General features: G+C 41.0%; 1 protein-coding gene across 6 annotated transcripts in view; it reads left to right on the forward strand.

Annotated features, from left to right (window-relative positions):
• The window catches only part of DLGAP2 (DLG associated protein 2), a 662,574-nt gene that overhangs the window by 511,015 nt on the left and 133,030 nt on the right, over positions 1–18,529 (forward strand). The window contains exon 1 of one of the 6 annotated variants that reach the window (XM_060234835.1): positions 7,143–7,213. The exons of the other annotated variants lie outside the window; for them this stretch is intronic. The gene's annotated coding sequence lies outside the window, so the exon portion shown is untranslated. Of the gene's footprint in view, positions 1–7,142; positions 7,214–18,529 lie in introns of those variants that run through there. 6 annotated transcript variants of the gene reach the window in all.

Genomic DNA, 18,529 nt, shown 5'->3' on the forward strand with positions numbered 1-18,529 from the left:
GACTAGTGAGGGGTCTGTTTTAAAAAGCCCACCTGCCCCTCCCCCCTATTTACCATACCATACCAAACCTTTAATGGCATAATAGATTCTCCCCCCTATTTTCTCCCTCAGAAATGGGTGCCCAAGTGGATGCATTTGAGAATGAAGCACAGCCTTTAAAAACCATTATAGAATTGTGTGTGTGTCATTCCACCTTTAGGTAGAACTTCCAATCTCCAGGTGGTGGCTGAAAAACTCCTAGGATCAGGACCAGACTGCCCAGTAGGTGAATTAGGTGATCACCTAGGGCACCAATGGTCCAGGGGTGAAGAATTGGATGTGGCTCCCCCACTCCGCCTCTAGGAGTCTCCAACTGGCATGGGCAGCAGGACTTTCTTCTTGGTTTTGCTCCCTGTGGGAGCCTAGACAGCATTTCCCTGGTTTGTACAAAACAATTTCCCCAAGAAGTTGGTTTGATGGCTGCAATTCCATCATCCTTTTCATTGTTACCGTGAATTCAACAGGAACTCAAAGCACCACAGGCTTTTGATCTTTGTGCTTGTCTAGTTCTTTTGCTAGAATGAAAATGTAGCATTGCAGGCCCATGGACCATGTTTATCCCCTGAGCTAAATGTGCTTTTAATTTTGTTTTTGTTTTTTTTTAAAAAATCACAAAATCTCAAGGGATTGTTGCACTATAATTTGCTCACCAGAGTAATAGCTTTAGTTATTAGCATGCAATCCTAAAGAGAGTTACTCCGTTCTAAGCTCATTGAAATGAATACGCAGTGTATAAAAACAGTGCTCCTTTGAAATTTTATCAGGGATTGTTTTAGCCCTTAGACATTTTAAAAGCTTATCCCATATTCTAATGCTTCTTCAAATAAACATTGTCTTTCACAACCGTTCCTGGTATCTTTTATTGAAATCACCTTCCTGTATGAACTCCACATTCTTTTCTGACCGCCCTTTATCCCAGTCCAGTAAAAAAATAAATACTCAAACTTGCCGTTTACCCCAAACCTTTCATATGAAGGACAAAGTTCTTCCTTTAAATCCTGTCAAACCCTTCTCATCCGTCCTAATCAATCAATCAATCAATCAACCAATCAATAATTTAGTACAGTACCAAGCCAGACAGTATACATGGGTACAAAAGTGATCTTTATGAGGCTATTATACATCTAACTGTGGTGTGAAAAAGCTTTCAGTCATACTGTTTTGTTTTCTTTTAGTCATAGCAGATTTTTTTTGCAGCATTATCAATACTGGATTAGCTTGAACATCTTTTAACATTAGTCCTGTAAACACCAAAGAAATGAAACAAAGTATATTTCATCTGAACACTGCCAAAAGATTTCTTGTACTATCTAGAAAAGAAATGCTGGCTTTCTTGAGATGAGCTGACAAAAGAAACAGTTAATAGTATGTTAATTTTTAAAAAGTTTTTATTTTACCTTTATCAGAAGCTAATTTGTTCCATTAATCCACTTGTGCCCAGATCCAATTTAACCATGTGGAATACTCCCATGGCCTCAGCCATGGGAACTGGGTACCTTCCTGACAATGACCTTGAAGGTTGGGGGGCGGGGGAGATAAACAATTCAGGGCATCTGAGCAGAAAGGCAAGGAAAAACGATTTGAATATTTATATAAATGAAAGTAAAAATTGTGTAACAGCAGAATCACAGTGATGAATGTGTGCATAGCAAAATAAATAATAGAATTAACCATATAAACAATAAATGAGGAAAAATAGATATCCGCATTTATACAGATATAATAACAATAGAAGGTAACAAAAAGAATATGAATATTGACATTTGCATAATAAATATGGGTTCCCTGGTATGACTAGTTTTGATACTGTCTGGAGTATGTCCTTCAGTATGTACAGTAAATGACTTTATGTGTCCAAAATGTGAAGGGAAAAAATGCTGATACAGTTGTAGTTGTCACAGGTCTTATAGCAGCAGAGGTCCAAAAAATCAATTATTAAATAATTACAAATAATATTATGGCATCTGTATGGTAACAACTTTGGAGAAAACATTTGTTCCTGCCCCTCAGTCAAGGTTAAACAAATCTACTGATCTTGGTGTAGATTTGTTTAACCTCAGCTGAGAGGTTGAGAGGTTGCTAGATACTTCTCAGTGTGAATGTGGCCTGCCATTTCCAGTTTGAGTCCAGATTCATACTAAATGACCTGGGTATAAGAAAGAAAATGTTCCTTCCACCACCTCTCTCTCCTATGCTAAAGGAGCTATTGACTTCATTTCTGCATATGACTTATGGAATCCACTGAGTTTGGGCAGTGACCCATACAAGTGAATTTTTACAGGTATCTAAGCAAGGTTGGTGGGAATAGTGAGAATTGGGATAGAGTGAAAACAGAAAAAATTTCTGGACTGAAGAGTTAGAAAAAGTAATACTCTGTACTAGAGGCCCACAAAGAAATCCAATCACTTCCAGGAATTCAAATATTGTTGCTCTGCTCAAGAGGAGAAGTGAGAAATCAAGGCATGGAGCAAGAAAGTGAGAGAGAATATATTCAGGAGTTGCAGTTGTAGTGTAAGAAATGTACCATCCCATAGCGCTCTCATTTTAATCAGATCTTAATTGTTCCATGTCAGTGTCTGGATTGTTGCATTTTGTGTTATCTGCATTGTCTGATGTGTCCTGGTTTGTAAATGTATTTCAATAAAGTGCACATTGTGGTGCATTTGAGTCTGACTCTTAGCTTGAATACATTGTGCTGTTATTATAACTGGATGCTTCAAGTCAGGCAGTTGAAATTTTCCTTGGTTAGCACATGAAGAGTAGGGGGCATGTTGTAGTGATGTGTTTTCATTAGGTACAATTGACCTGTGTTTTTTTTTTCTTTTTGCAGATATTCATGGTGAAGTGTACTAAATTGCTCAATTTAATTGAACTTGATATCAATAGATATTTTATTTTAGGTTCCACTTGGCCATGTAACTAAAGTGCAGAAGAACATTCAAAGAATGGATATGTCTGCATCCATTCTATATAAATCCAGTGGAGTGCATCATATCCATTCAATGTCAGGACTGTACTTTTTTTTGTTTGAAGTGCTAGTGAAAGGCTCTTCAACTGTGTTTCCCCCAGGTTCAGGGAGCTCCTGGTCTTGTTTCCAAAGTGGAAGTAATAAATTAGGAACTTCCCTATTTGAAAAAAAGAATCCAGATTATATCCATATAAATTCATTTTTCCAGTCTTTCTCTTCAGTTCTGGTATCCTTCTGCATTATTAATGCAAATATCTGTATTGATAAAAAGATGCAGAAAAGCAAACCTAGCATGATTATACACATGATTACATCAAATGTCCCAATAATACTTTGCACGTTGGTCAAATGCCTATGAGATTCCAAATACATATAATAACATTGGAAGTGTGTTGTGCAGGGTTTTGGTCTTTTTTTAAATAATCAGTAGGTGTTTACTGATAATACAGAGCAGAAGATATGAATGAGCTGCAGGAATTGAAAGAGCTGGCCCATTACACATGCTGGGGTTCTGTAACTTCTGTAACTTTTCTGTCTTCTGTGGCCCCAGAAGGTTGGACCAGAACCAATGGGTTGAAATTACATCAAAAGAGTTTCTGGCTCAACATTAGGAAGAACTTCCTGACAGTCAGGGAGGTGGTGGGCTCTCCTTCCCTAGAGGTTTTTAAACAGAGGCTAGTTAGCCATCTGACAGCAATGCAGATCCTGTGAATTTAGGGGGAGGTATTTGTGAATTTCCTGCATTATCCTGGGGGTTGGATTAGATGACCCTGGGGATCCCTTCCAACTCTATGATCCTATTATTCACTTACGGCAAGGTTTCCCAAATTTTTCTTTCCCGTGGCCCGGTCATTTTTACACTTCTCCTTCATGGCCCACTAAAATTTGGGGGTGGAGCCAGGAGACTTTGGGGGTGCAGCCAGGAGACAGGAATTATGTCATTTCCTGTGGTGTCAAGGACCAAGTGATATCACTTCCAGGGCACACTGAACCAAAACTCCAGTTTTTTGTGCGATGTCACTTCCAGGGCACTCCCCCACTGCCTCTTCTTTGGAAATAAATTCATTTTCAGACAAATCTCTCTGAAACTCATGCTGAGCCAAAATGGGGATGGAAAGTGGGCGGTCCTTTCTTTTCACCCCCACACCTGCATGCACCCATCTGTTTGTGCATTATTCTCCAGCTTGCAAGCACTCCTAATGCTCATGTTCAATTGCTTGCAAGCACTCCTAATGCTCATGTTCAATTGCCTGCACCACCTACACATCCCTTCCTCAACAGCACTGGCCAGTGTATGCAATTGGGAGTGCTGTTGCCATTGCCATCAAGAATGCCAGCACTGTGTACCACCCACACTGGGCCCTGGCAGCTGCTCTACCTCAAAATATGCTGACACATGTAGTAGGGCCTTCCTTTAGCTGCTACTACTGGAACCCTGCCTCAAGCTAAGCTTGCTTGGTTTCAAGAAAATCTTTCAACAGCTATTGTTCATACTTTTCTTTGGTTGAAACATGGGGAAATTGCTGTAAAAGGTAGCAGAGAATGGTATTGCAATTAATAAATTAATTTCAAGTTATATGAAGTTCATACAAGCTTTTCTGCAGTTATCCCAAAAAAGATATTTATGAGGGGCTTGCAGCTTTTTACTGGCTGTGTTTCCCATGCCTTTAAAAGCAACCTGTTGTTCAGATACTTAGCCATGAACTACTTTCATCCTTTTTAATATCTACAGGAGGAGTTTAATTTTGGTGTCAGACAGCTGTTAAAAGCAGGACCAGTACAATGGTGCCAAGTTCACAGTACCATCGCTTCTAGTGCTGTTGAGATATACTGCAGTAATCTCCAATAATCTCTTCTTGCCACACACCTCTTACTCTCACTCACTCACACAGAAATCTCATAGAAGGCCACCTGGCTACAACTGGGGGTGCCAATTTTTCAATGGCAGAGCTCCTGTGTCTGCAACAACAGTATGATGAACAGAAAAGTTCCATCCATTAAAAATTTAAGGAAAGAAAGAAAGGGAAAGAATGAAATGGAAGGAAAGGAAAATAAAGACATGGAAAGAAAAAACATAAACATAAGAGACGTCATGTTGGATCAGGCCAGTGCACTATCCAGTCCAAAATTCCCTCATTCAATGCCCAAAAAGCACCAGAATGTCCACCAGTGGACACTAGAAGCCCTCCCACTGTTGCTTCCCCCGCTCCCAGCACCAAGAATACAGACAGAGCATCACTTGCAGGGAAAGAAAGAAAGAAAGAAAGAAAGAAAGAAAGAAAGAAAGAAAGAAAGAAAGAAAGAAAGAAAGAAAGAAAGAAAGAAAGAAAGAAAGAAAGAAAGAAAGAAAGAAAGGAAGGAAGGAAGGAAGGCCTTCCTCACCATCAGATGACCCCAGCCAGCAAAAAGTCTGCCCAGGGGTCATTTGATAAAAAAAATAACTACTGGAATGCCCACTCCCTGCCCCTCCTGGCTGAAAAAAACACACGCACCCTTCTTTGCCGCCCAGGCCTCCCGGGAAATCTTTCCAAAAGAACATACTGCAAGGCACATGAAAGCTCATACCTTGAAGAACACTTCATGGGTCTAAAGTGCCAGTGGATGCTAGCTTTTCTCTCAAACACTTGGGGGGGGGTGAAGGAAGGAGAGGCAGCCCAGCTCCTCTCTGCACAACACAGAGATGGGGCGGGGTTAGCTTTGCTGGCGGCAGGGCTAGCTTTGGCTTTTCTTGCGACCTGGTAGTGGGGCTTCTGTGGCCCGGTACAGGGTCACGACCCTGCAAATGGGAAACACTGACATGAAATTAATTTTAAAAATTCTCTCAGTATAAATTGGAGTTCAGTTCAGATAGAGTGTAATGCAGAACATAGCAAACCTAAAGGTCTATAAAGGAAGTGACTGCTAGGAAATTCTCTCATCCCTAATTTTTGAAGGTGTTATAACCACAGCAAAGGCATGGAATAAGAACATATACTTTGCAAAACTCTCTGCACAGGGGCCCTAATATGATAACTAAATGCTTGCCAGTATATTGAAATCCTTTCCTCCCTGCCCCCCTTTCTTCCCCTGTGAAAATGTATCCTGAAAAAAATATAACATTTTGTTTCTTGTACTTAGAAGCCTCATATGTTGCATTCTTTTTTTCATTAATGTTATTTTTGGGACAACAGATTCTCTCTTCAAATAATTTAACATTGCTGGAACCTTTGAACACGATTGCTAGAAATAGCAAGAGCAAACTGCAGTAAAAGCTTTGTTACCCAACAGTCAGTTATCCAGAATGCACAGTTAACCAGCATCTCCCAGAGTTCAAACTTAGCCAACATACCCCATCCATATATAGGTTCCCTTAGCCAACATACCCCATCCATATATAGGTTCATATGCCACCCACTCCTGCCTCTCCAACCAGGTCAGCATCTATGCTGGGCTTTTGGTACCCAGTGGTGCCAGTGGACGCCATCCTCAGGCGCCGCCTTTCCCTTCAGCTGCCAGGAAGAAACTCTGTTGGAGGGCTTCCAAGGAGCTGGCCCACTTGTCTGCTTACTGAGCAATAATTTTTGTAGGTGTTATAACCACAGCAAAGGCATGGAATAAGAACATGCTCTTTGCAAAACTCTCTGTACAGGGGCCCTGATTTGAAAACGAAATGCTTCCCAGCATATTCAAATCCTTTCCTTCTCCCCCACTCCCTCCCCATCCCCTTTCTTCCCCTGGCTCATGGCTCATGTCCTGCCAGACAAGGGGACTGTTGCCATGGCATTTCCCATGGAATTGGGGGGGGGGATCTGCTGCAGATTCCTCTCAGTAGGGAGTGGGGCAGAGCAACACGCTTGAGCATTTAGCACGGTAAGCAGATTAATTGGCTACCCTCATGCCCCATGAATGCCAGATAACAAAGCTTTTACTGCACTTGTTAAAGGCATCATTCAAAGTCTTTTGAAATGCTGCTGTCAAAACCAAGGTCCCACTTTTCACCTAACACCCTGCATGAGGAAAGTCAGTAGCATCTTCTGGTTTGCTTTTCTGCTTCCTTCACAGTGTTGAAATATAGCTTTATGAAATGTTTAGCGTGTTGAAATTGTAAGCCACTATCCAAAGCACTAAGCATTAAGTATTATTATTACTTTCACAGATTTTGTTGTATTCTATGGAATCCAATTTTTTCATATAAAAATGGAGTTTTGGGGCCTCCTCTTTGAAAAGGTAACATTTCTTCTGTAGTTTAATGTACCATAGCCTTGAGTGCCATGAGCTGTGCAGACAAATGTCTTTAACTTCACAAATAGCAAGCGGTCTCTTGCATTTTTCCATGCACTGAGGTACTGCAATTGACTGCTCAGATTCACAGATGTTCACATGAGATTTTTCCTGACTGTTTGGGTGTGCAGAGAGGCTATTTGCAGTGATAGAAAATGTTACATACCTGACAAAAAGTTTAATATCTATAAAGCCTGAACCAACAAAATTGCTCATTCATTTCTCTTTGCATGAGTCAAACATTGACTCTTGAGCACCTACATTATAATTTCTGGAAACTAGTTAATTGAGCAGTGACGTTGAGCCTTCAACATAGTGTTTCTCACATCACTTTGGTAACTTGAATAATAAGGGGATTATGTGGGAGGGGATTATGACATGGATATTCTTTATACTTATGCACTGGCTCCAGAGAAGGAACAGTGCTTGTGCATGAAATACCTAGGTCATCTAACCCTTCCACACAATGTCCCCATTGCAAAAGCTATTAGATGGGAACAAGAAGCAGCCATGTGAAACCAGCTACCACTGGAAGGGCACAATTTGTCTGATGTCTTCTCAAAATCTTGTCTTCTGTATATTTCCAGTGAAGCTGTCTCATTGATTTTGAAATCTGTTGAGATTTGAGATAACAAAATCAGGGTTGTTTTTTTTTTTTCCTTTTGGCAAAATGACAAAACAGTAGTTTTATTTATGCAAGATTTATCTGACACGTCTAACTTTGAGAAAAGTGCTACAAGATGGGGTAATAGCTTCTTAAACATCTTATGAATATTTAAAAGAAATTTTAAACATGAAATTTCAGTTCATAATACTGTGAGGAGATTATATATATATATATGCCGTTGTCCAGAGTGTGGTACAGAATTAAACAAAATGTTTGCAGAACAGTTTCTGCCAATGACTTCAGCTTTCTTGCCTCGCCCCTCCCTCTGAAGCTCCCAATTCATACTGAAATCCCACTCTTGAGCAATGCTCCCTCTAAGCTGTGAAGAGCTGTGAGCAAAAGTTCTATTTCATGAGCTACTGGCATTAAAGTTGTGAGCTACTGCATAGATTAGTTTGCTCTGTGGCCATTTTTCCTGAGCTAAGGCAAAAATGTGTGAGCCAGAGGCTAAGAAACTGTGAGCTAGCTCACACTAACTCAGCTTAGAGGGAACATTGCTCTTGAGGGAAAGTATTCCAGGGGCATTTAGGGATCCAGTGGTATGGGGAAGGCATGCTTCAATCAAAGTTAGAATAGTGTAATGTGCTCTGCATGGGGCTGCCTTTGAAAATTTCCAATTGGCCCAAAATGTAGCAGCACGGCTATTGTCGAGGTTTACAAGGATCGTATCTTCTAAAGAACTGCATTGGCCACTCATCTGTTTCCAGGAGTAATTTGGTTCTTCACTTTAAAGCCATAAACTTCTTGGGGCCAGAATATCTGAGGAACCATTTCTTCCCTTACTATTCAGCCCACCTGTCAAGATGCGCCTCTCAAACCCAGCTCTCTGTGTCCTGCCTTCAGAAGGAAGTTGCTGGCAACTAGAGACGGGGCATTTTCTGTGATGGCATCTTGCCTTTGGAATTCCCTCTCCCTTGAGATTCACCTGGTGCCTACTTTACTGTACTGTAGATAGGCCAAAACATATCTTTTTACCTGACCTTTTAATTAGGGTGTTTTTTATCTTTCCAGGTTTTTAATAGACTGGTATTGATCCGAGATCTGTTTTATGGATAGTTTTATGCCTGTTTACACCCTGACCTTGTTTTAATGGCTTGTTGTGTTTATACCGATAATTTATTATTTTAATTGTAAACTGCTTCCAGCATAGAAATCTTCTAAATAAGTAAAAGAAATTTTAGCTCCACCGGTGGAAATTGTTCGTCTGTGGAAACTCTCCACTGGATCCAAGCCACTGCTTCTTACGCTACATGAGGGTTTAGGCTTGCACTCCATCCAAAATGTGCCACCACCACTTCCAATAAGAGTCAGCTGGGGAAACCTTTGCACACAGAAATGAAAGTGGACCCCTGTGTGCATGCCAGCAGTGGGTTGTGTTTTAAGCATCAAGTATACTCCAGCATAGAAATGAGGCTTGCATCCTTTAGGTAAGGTTTGTACTCTGCTGTGGAGTTATGGTCTCCATCCAGTGTCCAAGAGCAGTGTCCATGCCCAATAGATAAAGAGAGTGATAAATGATGGGGACTTGTGGAGTGCATCATATACACTGCATCCAGTTTTTCACATTCGTATCTTTCTAGTTCTTGTGCAGGCCAACACAGAAATACATACCTGTTATAATAATGTTAGTTCATTATCATTTGAGGCTCTTTGCGTGGATGATGTCTTGGCATTTAGTAGCTATCTAAATGAAACATTTAGTCATATCTAACCATTGTAATTGATATTTTGAATCATCTCATAGCTTTTGTGTTGAAATCCCATTGTAAGACTTATTTCTTGGAGCACAGATGTGAGGAGGCCTGGGAAACACCCCAGAAACCGGGGGGGGGGGGCATGTTTCACCATTTATTTCCAAGGACTTTTTTCAATTTTTCCCATAGGAAAATGAGAACATTGGGAGGAACTCTGGAAAAAAAAATATAAATTTTTCTCTTGTTGAATGAGTGAAACACTGAAATCAAGATTTTTGTCAGCGGATTTTTCCCGGTTTTTCCAGTGTAAAAAATGGGACATTTGGATGGACACTAAGAAGAAAGCACCTGTCAGCCCCCCCCCCCTGCTTTTTGAATTACTGGACTCCTTTTTAAACACGGTTTTACTTAAAATGTGTAGTATCATTTAAAAAAAAAAGATAAGACAGTCTACAGCATTAGATTGTGACTAGTGAGGGAACTGCAAGGACTTTTTTGGGGGGGAGGGGTCATCTCATCTTCCCTGCCCTCGCTACATCTTCTTTCACTGTCCTGAAAGCCCCCAGAGTGTCTCCTCTTTTCATGCTTCCTTCACTCGCTTTCATCCACCAGCCAACCTACCATAATCTGTTCCTTCTTTCCTTCCCTCCATGGTAGCCTTACCCCAGGAAAACTATCACTCAGTTGCATGGTGGCAGCTGAGCAAGGCCTATATGCACTGAGGGGGACCTGGAAGGACTTGGGAAGGAGCACGTCCTGCATTTCCTCCCCGTGCTATTTACTCTTTCCCTCATCCTAGCAATTTCAATAGCCTCACCTTTTTCTACTTCCTTCTCTCCTTCACACCAACCCACCAATCTAACTTTATCGGTCCCCACCTTACTTTTTAATTCATTTATATGCTGCTTTTCTCTATAATAGGGATCTGGTGCATCTTTCATTATATTCCTCTCCTTCAATTTATTCTCACAACATCCCTGTAAGGTAGATTAGGCTGAGAATGTGTAACTGGCTCAAGGTCCCCAAGTTAGTTTCCACAGCAGAATGGGGATTTGAAGTTCCAGTCTGAAACTCTGACTATATCACACTGGCAGGGCCAGCCCTAGACTATCTTGCACCCTAGGCAAGGCTAACTTCTGGCGTTCCCCCTTCCCCGCACTGATAATGTCACCAAGTCACATGGGGGGCACCCAACTGCGCGCCCCCAGAAGGCCAGTTCTCTAGGCATTCATTCAGTTTGCCTAGTGGCTTTCATGCTGCACACTGGCTTTCATTGTCAAGTCCTCAGGTCGTTCAGTTACCAACATTTGTCATTTTTTGCAAATGGCTTTTATTGATATACTAGCATTCACAAGGCAAGATGGCCCTTGCAAACACTGCTGATGATCCACATGTCCTCAGTTTTATACCCTTCCCCAGTAGCCATTATCCTCACAACAACCCTGTGAGGTAGGTTAGACTGAAAACATGTGATGGGCACAATATCACCCATTGAGCTTCCATGGCAGGCTGCTGATCTAAACCCAGGTCTCCCAAACACTACTCAGACTCTGACCACTATGCAACACTGGCTTTCATGGGGTCGCTGCTGTTAAATAGTAGCAAGCAGCCAGATTTTCTTGAGTCTTGCAGTCAGGTGGTATCAAGTCACACAGTGGTTGCTGTCAGCACTGGCGCTGATGAGTCCTCTCTCAAAGGCCAGAATAGCCCTGGAAAGGTCTCTGCCCACTCCCCCTGCCTTTTAAAATATATTTTATTTTTGTTAACTTGTATTCCACCCTTTCCTGTGAATGGGCTCAGGGCAGATCACAACAGAAGTTAAAACAACTAAAAACTTACAAACTAAAACCATAACAATACAAAATAAAGCAGCATATGTGTCACAAGCAGCGATTGTACTGACAAAACCCAAGCCTAGAATGCTGTTGTTACCTAGCAACTGCCACCGTGGACTTCCATTTTCCTTTTATCATTTGGGTTTTTTTTTTTAACCCCGTAATGTATTCAAGGTTTTTCTGCAAACCTGGGGAAAGATCTCTCTTTTCCATCCATAGGTCCAGTCACAGAATTTAAGTATCCTCAGATTTGGCCAACTTTACTGTTAGAATATGATATACATATACTGTCAACTTTTGCAACATATTTTCAGAAATATGTTTTTGTTTAAATGGAGATAATCTTGGCAACAATTAATATGATACAGTGTGTTTAATACATTTATAAAGAGTTAAATGTTTTTAGTGTTATATACTTTAACTTGATGTCCAGATATGCTGTTAGTCATACCTATTCTTTATACTTTATTTTTCTTTATACTTTTAAATTCCATTAATCAGGCAAATTTTATATGTGGAGTTAGAAATGATACAATTTAAGTTGTTAAATCAACAACATATTACTTTTATAGGAAAAAAACTATTGCATATACGTCAGCTCACACACACACCAATTTCTGGGCTGTTTTTCCGGGGAATTTTTTCCCCAGTGGAACTTCAGAATTTTCAGAAACGTTATACTTCTATCTTAGAATAAGATTAAGGGAAGAATAAATGAATGTCACTTAGAGGGGAAATTGACAATGACAAAATTGACTTCAGTGATCAAGACTAGTTTGGTGGAATTCAGTTCAGACACGTACAGGTGAAAGACTATAGTTAAAATATACGGAAAGAAAGATTGTTTTGATCTTTGCGCTTTGCATGTCTTGATAATGGCAAATTAATGACAAATGGCTTGCTAGGTTACACAAAAACCTGATGTGGTATTATCAAGATTGAGTAATTTTTTTTAAAAATGAAATGCATGAGAATAAATAAAAAATGGTGAACATATTCCAATGTAATGTGTTGTCTTATGTGGTTTGAATTTTACATTCCATAGTAGCTATGCAGAATGCTAGTTTTTAGCATTCACTTTCCACTCTTATTTTGATAGTCTTTGAAATCTGTTTTTCTGTCAGTCAGGAGTTGTCTTCTGGTACCTCATCCCTAATAATAAGCCACACTGTTGAATTCCTCAGTAGTACTGAAATGCACTCAGCATATCAGTGGTACTGAGATGTTTGTTGAAATGCATCTCCTAATTTTTAAATCATGCATTCAGATGTTAAACCTCATCTTAAAATACCACTCTCTTCCAATATAGCAGCATGGCAAATCTTCTCCAAAGGCAGTCAACCAAAGAAGAAACAATGAACCTTATCAGCTGCTCAGAGGTTTTAATTGACATTTGAAAGATTAGTAAGAAGGTTGAGTACAGGATAGTGTTGCTGGGCAGTGAGGAGGAAACAAGCAAAGCAATGAGAAAGATTTAATGCATGGAAGAGATGGAATTCTGACCGCTCATGTGAGAAACAAGGAGAGAGTGAGCAGCTACATAAAACTTGTGAATTAGCTCTTAGGCTAGAACAGTCAGCTAAAAATTTGATGGCTTGAAATAATTGATCTAATATATTTTAGTCTTCTCTTTTGTAGAGTGGGCTAGAAAGAGAAATACTAAATTGATATCGGAGCAACAAGGACAGGGGATTGCCTGTTTGCCACAGTCTGACCCAAAACATAGCATATCTTCATGAAATTGTCAGCAAACATAGCTGAGTTGAATTTAAGAGCCTGTGGGTGGTTTAAAATAATTAAAAATTCTCCCAATCCTTCTTCCCCATTGGACAACTTCCAAAAGAGCAAGCAAAAGCAGCAACCAGTGAAGCAGTCTAGGAGGGAGGCAGTCACTAGGCCTGATGACCAGTGGAATTTAAGATGCCAGTTCTTGCTTTTAAGACTATTTCATTACTTGAATTTCTGAGGGACTGCATTTACTGTATGAATATATGTGTAACAACTGTGTTTCCTATGTCATTTTCTGCTCATGGTGCTCTCTCACAGACATTGGCTGTTCCTCCTTAATTCATTTATGGCATTTGTTGGTTTTGAGGTCACCTCGATAATGTTCAGGGGGTTACCTTCATTGTCTGTTTTTAGCATGTTGTGCAAGGCCATTCTCCCTGAGGACTTTTTGTTTAAGTGATTCGATGCTGAGGATTGCCTTGCTATTGTAAATGAAATTATTTATTTATTTATTTACTTAATCTGTACTCCATTTTTTTATACTCCAGACAGATTACAGAATTAGTAATCTATCATTTAAAATATTTTAATTGCATACTTTTAGCCACCTTAAATAATTGGAGAGAGGAAGGATATCAGTATTTAAATAAATAAAATTGTTTTCCTAGGTGCCTAGCAGTACCTAGGAAACACCAAATACAGAGACACAGCATGACTATGTGCTTTCCCAGTCAATTGGCCCTTCAGACTTTATACCCCTGTCAAACCCCTGGGATACACATCCCCTCAATTTGGGCTGTGACTAGAATACAGGTGAGAATTTCCTCTCCTGGGAATGATTTTTTTTCTAGCCTTTTCCTTCCTTCCAAGATGTCATAGAATTGTAGAGCTAGAAGGGATCTCCAGGGTCCTCTAGTCCAACCCCTTGTACAATGCAGGAAATTCACAAATATCCCCCATACCCAGTGACCCCTCTTCTATTCCCAGAAGATAGCAAAAAAAAAAAAAACCCACAAAAACCCGACCCTCTGGGATCCCTGGCCAAACTGACCTGGAGAAAATTTCTTCCTGGCCCCAAAGTAGCAATCAGCATTTCCCTGGGTGTGTAAAAAGGGCCACAAGAAATATGCCTGGTTCAACCCTTCCTTCCATCCCTCTCATGATGTGCCTATGTTTACAGAATCAGTATTACTGTCAGATGGCCATCTAGCCCGATAACCTCCAAAGGAGAGCCCATCTCCCAAGGAAGCCTGTTCCACTGAGGAACTGCTGTCAGAAAGTTCATCCTAATGTGTCTTGGCTCCAGACTTCCTGTCTTTCATTTAGGTGTACGTGCCCTCTTCTTTTATATGGGGGGGGGGGGGGGGAAGACTCAGACCAAGCATGCAACTTCTAATATCCACTAATAAGTATATATCCAGTTACACAGTGTAACACACTATCTTCAATCAGTTTTATGTTTTAACTGAAATATAGTTTGATGGATAAAACTGTTTTATGTATCTCTGAGCTAGAAAGCTATGGAAGTCACCAATATACAGTTTTAATTTGAACTGATGCTCTATTTTCAGAGTTGATGATGACGATTATTTGTCCAAGAATTGGCTCTTACAGATAGCAATAGCTGTATGCAGTGTGTGTTAACAACCACTGACAGTATAATATATAGTCTCTAAAGGGTACTTTTAGACTTGCTCCAATATTATCCTCCACTTACCTTTGCATGAATTTTCAGTTTGTGAGTATAAGAACTTGTTTGCAGATGCAAAAGTTGAATGCAACATATATTGCAGGACCCTTGTTGTATTTTCATCAATAGCCAAGTCTGTGTCCTCCATACAACTGGGACTGAGGCTTCTCTTTCTACGTGCAGCATAGATTTGCTTCAGATCAAATGATAAAGGGATGGCATTCTTACAGCACAGATCAGCTGCTGGGCAGAGGGGCTCTGGTGCTCTTTATGGCAAGGTTGGAGAATCCAAGATAGTCTCCTACCTACATCCATAAAACCTGGTTTAGATGGCTTTAAAAGGGATTAGACAGGTTGACAGAAGACAGATCTATCAGTGTCTGGTCTTGATAGCATGTTTCTGACATAATATTCCTCTGAAGAACACTGTGGTGCGGTTGGAAACAGAACTGTGGTACAGTTGGAAACTGTACTTAATAGCCCATTGATCTGATCTTTGTTATAATCTAAAGCCTGCCCTGAAGCACAGATATAGACAAGGCAGACTAGTCTATGGAAGGGGGTGGGGGAATCTTTCTCTCTTCCCTTCTTCTCCAGGCAGCTTTCTCTCCTTTCCTGTACCCAGGCTCCAAACCAGAGACATACCTGGGGACAGCAGATGCAGAAAATTTATTACAAGCCAAGTCAAAGGTCAGAGAGGAGTTTTGCTGCCCTCATAATTGGAGTAGTTTTTTGCAGAGTGGGGAGCTTGTGTCTGTACTTACTGGTTCCAAATCTCTCTCTCTCTCTCTCTCTCTCTCTCTCTCATGCACCACTTCTTCATAGTTGCTTCGGGACTACATAAAGTGAATGCTCTGAATAAACAAAAGTAATTGAAATATATGACCCTTATGAATAAATCCAGAGCAGGTACTCTCCCACAAACAATATTATTAGGATGTGCACCCAACCAACTCTAGTTATTGCAGACTAATGTAAATAACTTCCTGCTAGGCCATTTCAGCTTCTGAAAATGGAATGAAGGGGGGGAGGCAGGAGATCCTCTTCCCCAAATGACAGTCCCAAGCTCGAAAGGGCTCCTTCTGACTTTTTAAAATGACATTCCCTGAAGCTGCTCTGTGGCTGCAGCGAAAGTGTGCTACATCAGAGAACTCGCACTCCACACACTGGAAAATGTAGCATCTAGTCACCAGGCTAGGGGCTCCTCATAAGCATTAAGTAATTATGTAGATAATATTCCTATAGCAGTTAAAAGAGACCCCTGTAGGAAGGGTGTGTTACCCAGGATTACCACCAATAATGGGAGGAATACAGTATCCCACTCCACCACTTCTTTTTAAAAAATCCACTGCCTATAGCTAATGCATAAAGGCTACACTCAGGCAGCTGGAAGAATCACAGTGGCTATGTGCTGGAAATGGGCCAGTGGGAAGAAAAAGGAATTACCAATTCTGCTAGTGCAAGGGCAGTGGCTTGAGCTGTAGAATCCTCTAGGGTTCCCTAACAAGGTCTTAGGAAGATTTCAGATGGACCTAGAGGAGGGGGATTTGTTTCCACCCCCTTCCTTCTCTTTCTGGCCTGCTTGCATCTTCTCCCTTTGCAGTCTAATGAGTGGTCAAGCCCTTCCTCCCTGACTGTTCCTAGATCTGCTTTTGAAGGTTTCCCAAGGGGAGGGACATTCCCAGCTTCTCCCTTTCCCTTCACTCCAGAGGCTAGACCCTTGAGACTGACAGGAGCCATGATGAATGGTGCTTCTCCCTGCCTAGGGTTGCCAGGTCCCCTTACCTTGCCAGTGGGGGACTTTGGAGGGGGATTCCAGAGGTGGGTGGTGGGGACATCCTACCCCAAATGATTTGGACCACTTCTGGTAAAACTGGAAATGGCCCCAAAATAGGAAGTGGGATGCAACCATCTGAATGGCCCCTTTGGCTAGGGAGAAGCAAAAAGCACCATTCAAATGGCTGTCAGCCGTTTCATAGCCGGTTTCACTCCCCCTCCCTTCTAATTGGGGGAGAGGAGAGTGATCACTGAAAAGAAAGCCAATATGGTGTAGTTATTAGGAGTGTGCACTCTAATCTGAAAGGACCAGGTTTGATTCCCCACTCCTTCACATGCACCTGCTGATATGACCTTGAGTCAATCACAGGTTCTTTTAGAGCTGTTCTCTCAAGAGCAGTTTCTTGAAAAGAGTTCTCTCAGCCTTACCCACCTCGCAGGGTATCTGTTGCAGGGAGGGGAAGGAAAAGGAGATTGTAAGGGTGGGGTATAAATCCAATCTCCTCCTCCTCTACCTCCTCCTCTGCAATCAGAGTTGCTGAAGGATTGCAGCCATTTAAGTGGGAAGCAAAAAGGGAGCACTCAAATAGCTGCTTTGGGCATGGCACTTCCAGGTTTTGGGACAACTTCCAGTTGTGGGGTGACTTCCAAAAAGTCATTTTGGGGTGGGATTTCCCCCCACTGGGCCGCTGGCTGGCAGTGAGAAAGCCCTTCCTAAATTTTGGGATCCCTGCCCCCTACCCCAACCCAACATCCTCTAAAGGAGTTTGTCTTCAGCCTGTTTTCCACCCTATCAGGTATTCTCCCCTGTATATGATCTCCTTGCCTGGACCTGTCCTATGTGGGGCTGAGTCTCATCTTCCCTCTTCTACTGTTTCCACCCACATTGGGATTTCACTACTTGCCTTGTTCCACTGAGGGTGTGGTGAAGGAATCTATCACTACTGTTATTATTGTGGAATAGATTAAATGGAAGTAATGGCAATGCTATACCTCTTTGTACTGTCTCTACCTTGCTCAGTTTCCACACGGAAACTTACTGCTACTCTTTGGGAAAAGGTATTCTCTCCCAATACCATCCTGTATACCCTGTGTCAAAAAAAATCAAATATTCTGTACAAAATGTGAAGAATTTAATATTTAAATACTATCTATATAAATCAGCAAAAAATGAACCATTTAATCCACTCATGCACACATTGAAGAAAGAATAAATATCAAACTTCCACATTGTCATCAATCCGCTCTTCCATTAGAATCAATATTACTGAATTGAAATGGGACAAATAAATGTTCACTAATCCAAATTTTTGTAAGTCTGGTTTGTTTTCTTGATATCAGTTATACATCCTCTCAAAACTTATACACAGTGGTGGAATTCTAGCAGGAGCTCCTTTGCATATTAGACGACACACCCCTGATGTATCCAATCCTCCAAGAGCTTACAAAAAAGAGCCTCGTAAGCTCTTGGCTACATCAGGGGTGTGTGGCCTAATATGCAAAGGAGCTCCTGTTAGTATTCCACCCCTGCTTATACAAACTGAACACTTATTTCTGCTCTTAAACCACAGAGAAGCAACTGATAACCTTAGTTGTATGCTATTGAGGCTTTTGTGACTTTTGTGACTTTAAGAAGTAATCCCATCACCTCTATTTCTCTGATCTTCATAAACCATAAACTTTAACTCAGCTTAATCCTCCATTCACAAACATCCTCAAAAAGTAGTGTAAACTGTCACTATAATCCAAGAAGTGCACAAATTATAGAAATTATCTTCAAATTTTCATATCTGCATAGGAATGCATGAATACATTCTCATCTGACTGACCAGTTACAATTCATTAGGTACTTCATTAGGCAAAGGCATGAGG

Source organism: Heteronotia binoei, chromosome 1, assembly GCF_032191835.1.
Source record: "Heteronotia binoei isolate CCM8104 ecotype False Entrance Well chromosome 1, APGP_CSIRO_Hbin_v1, whole genome shotgun sequence".
In the NCBI taxonomy this organism is placed as follows: Eukaryota; Metazoa; Chordata; class Lepidosauria; order Squamata; family Gekkonidae; genus Heteronotia; species Heteronotia binoei.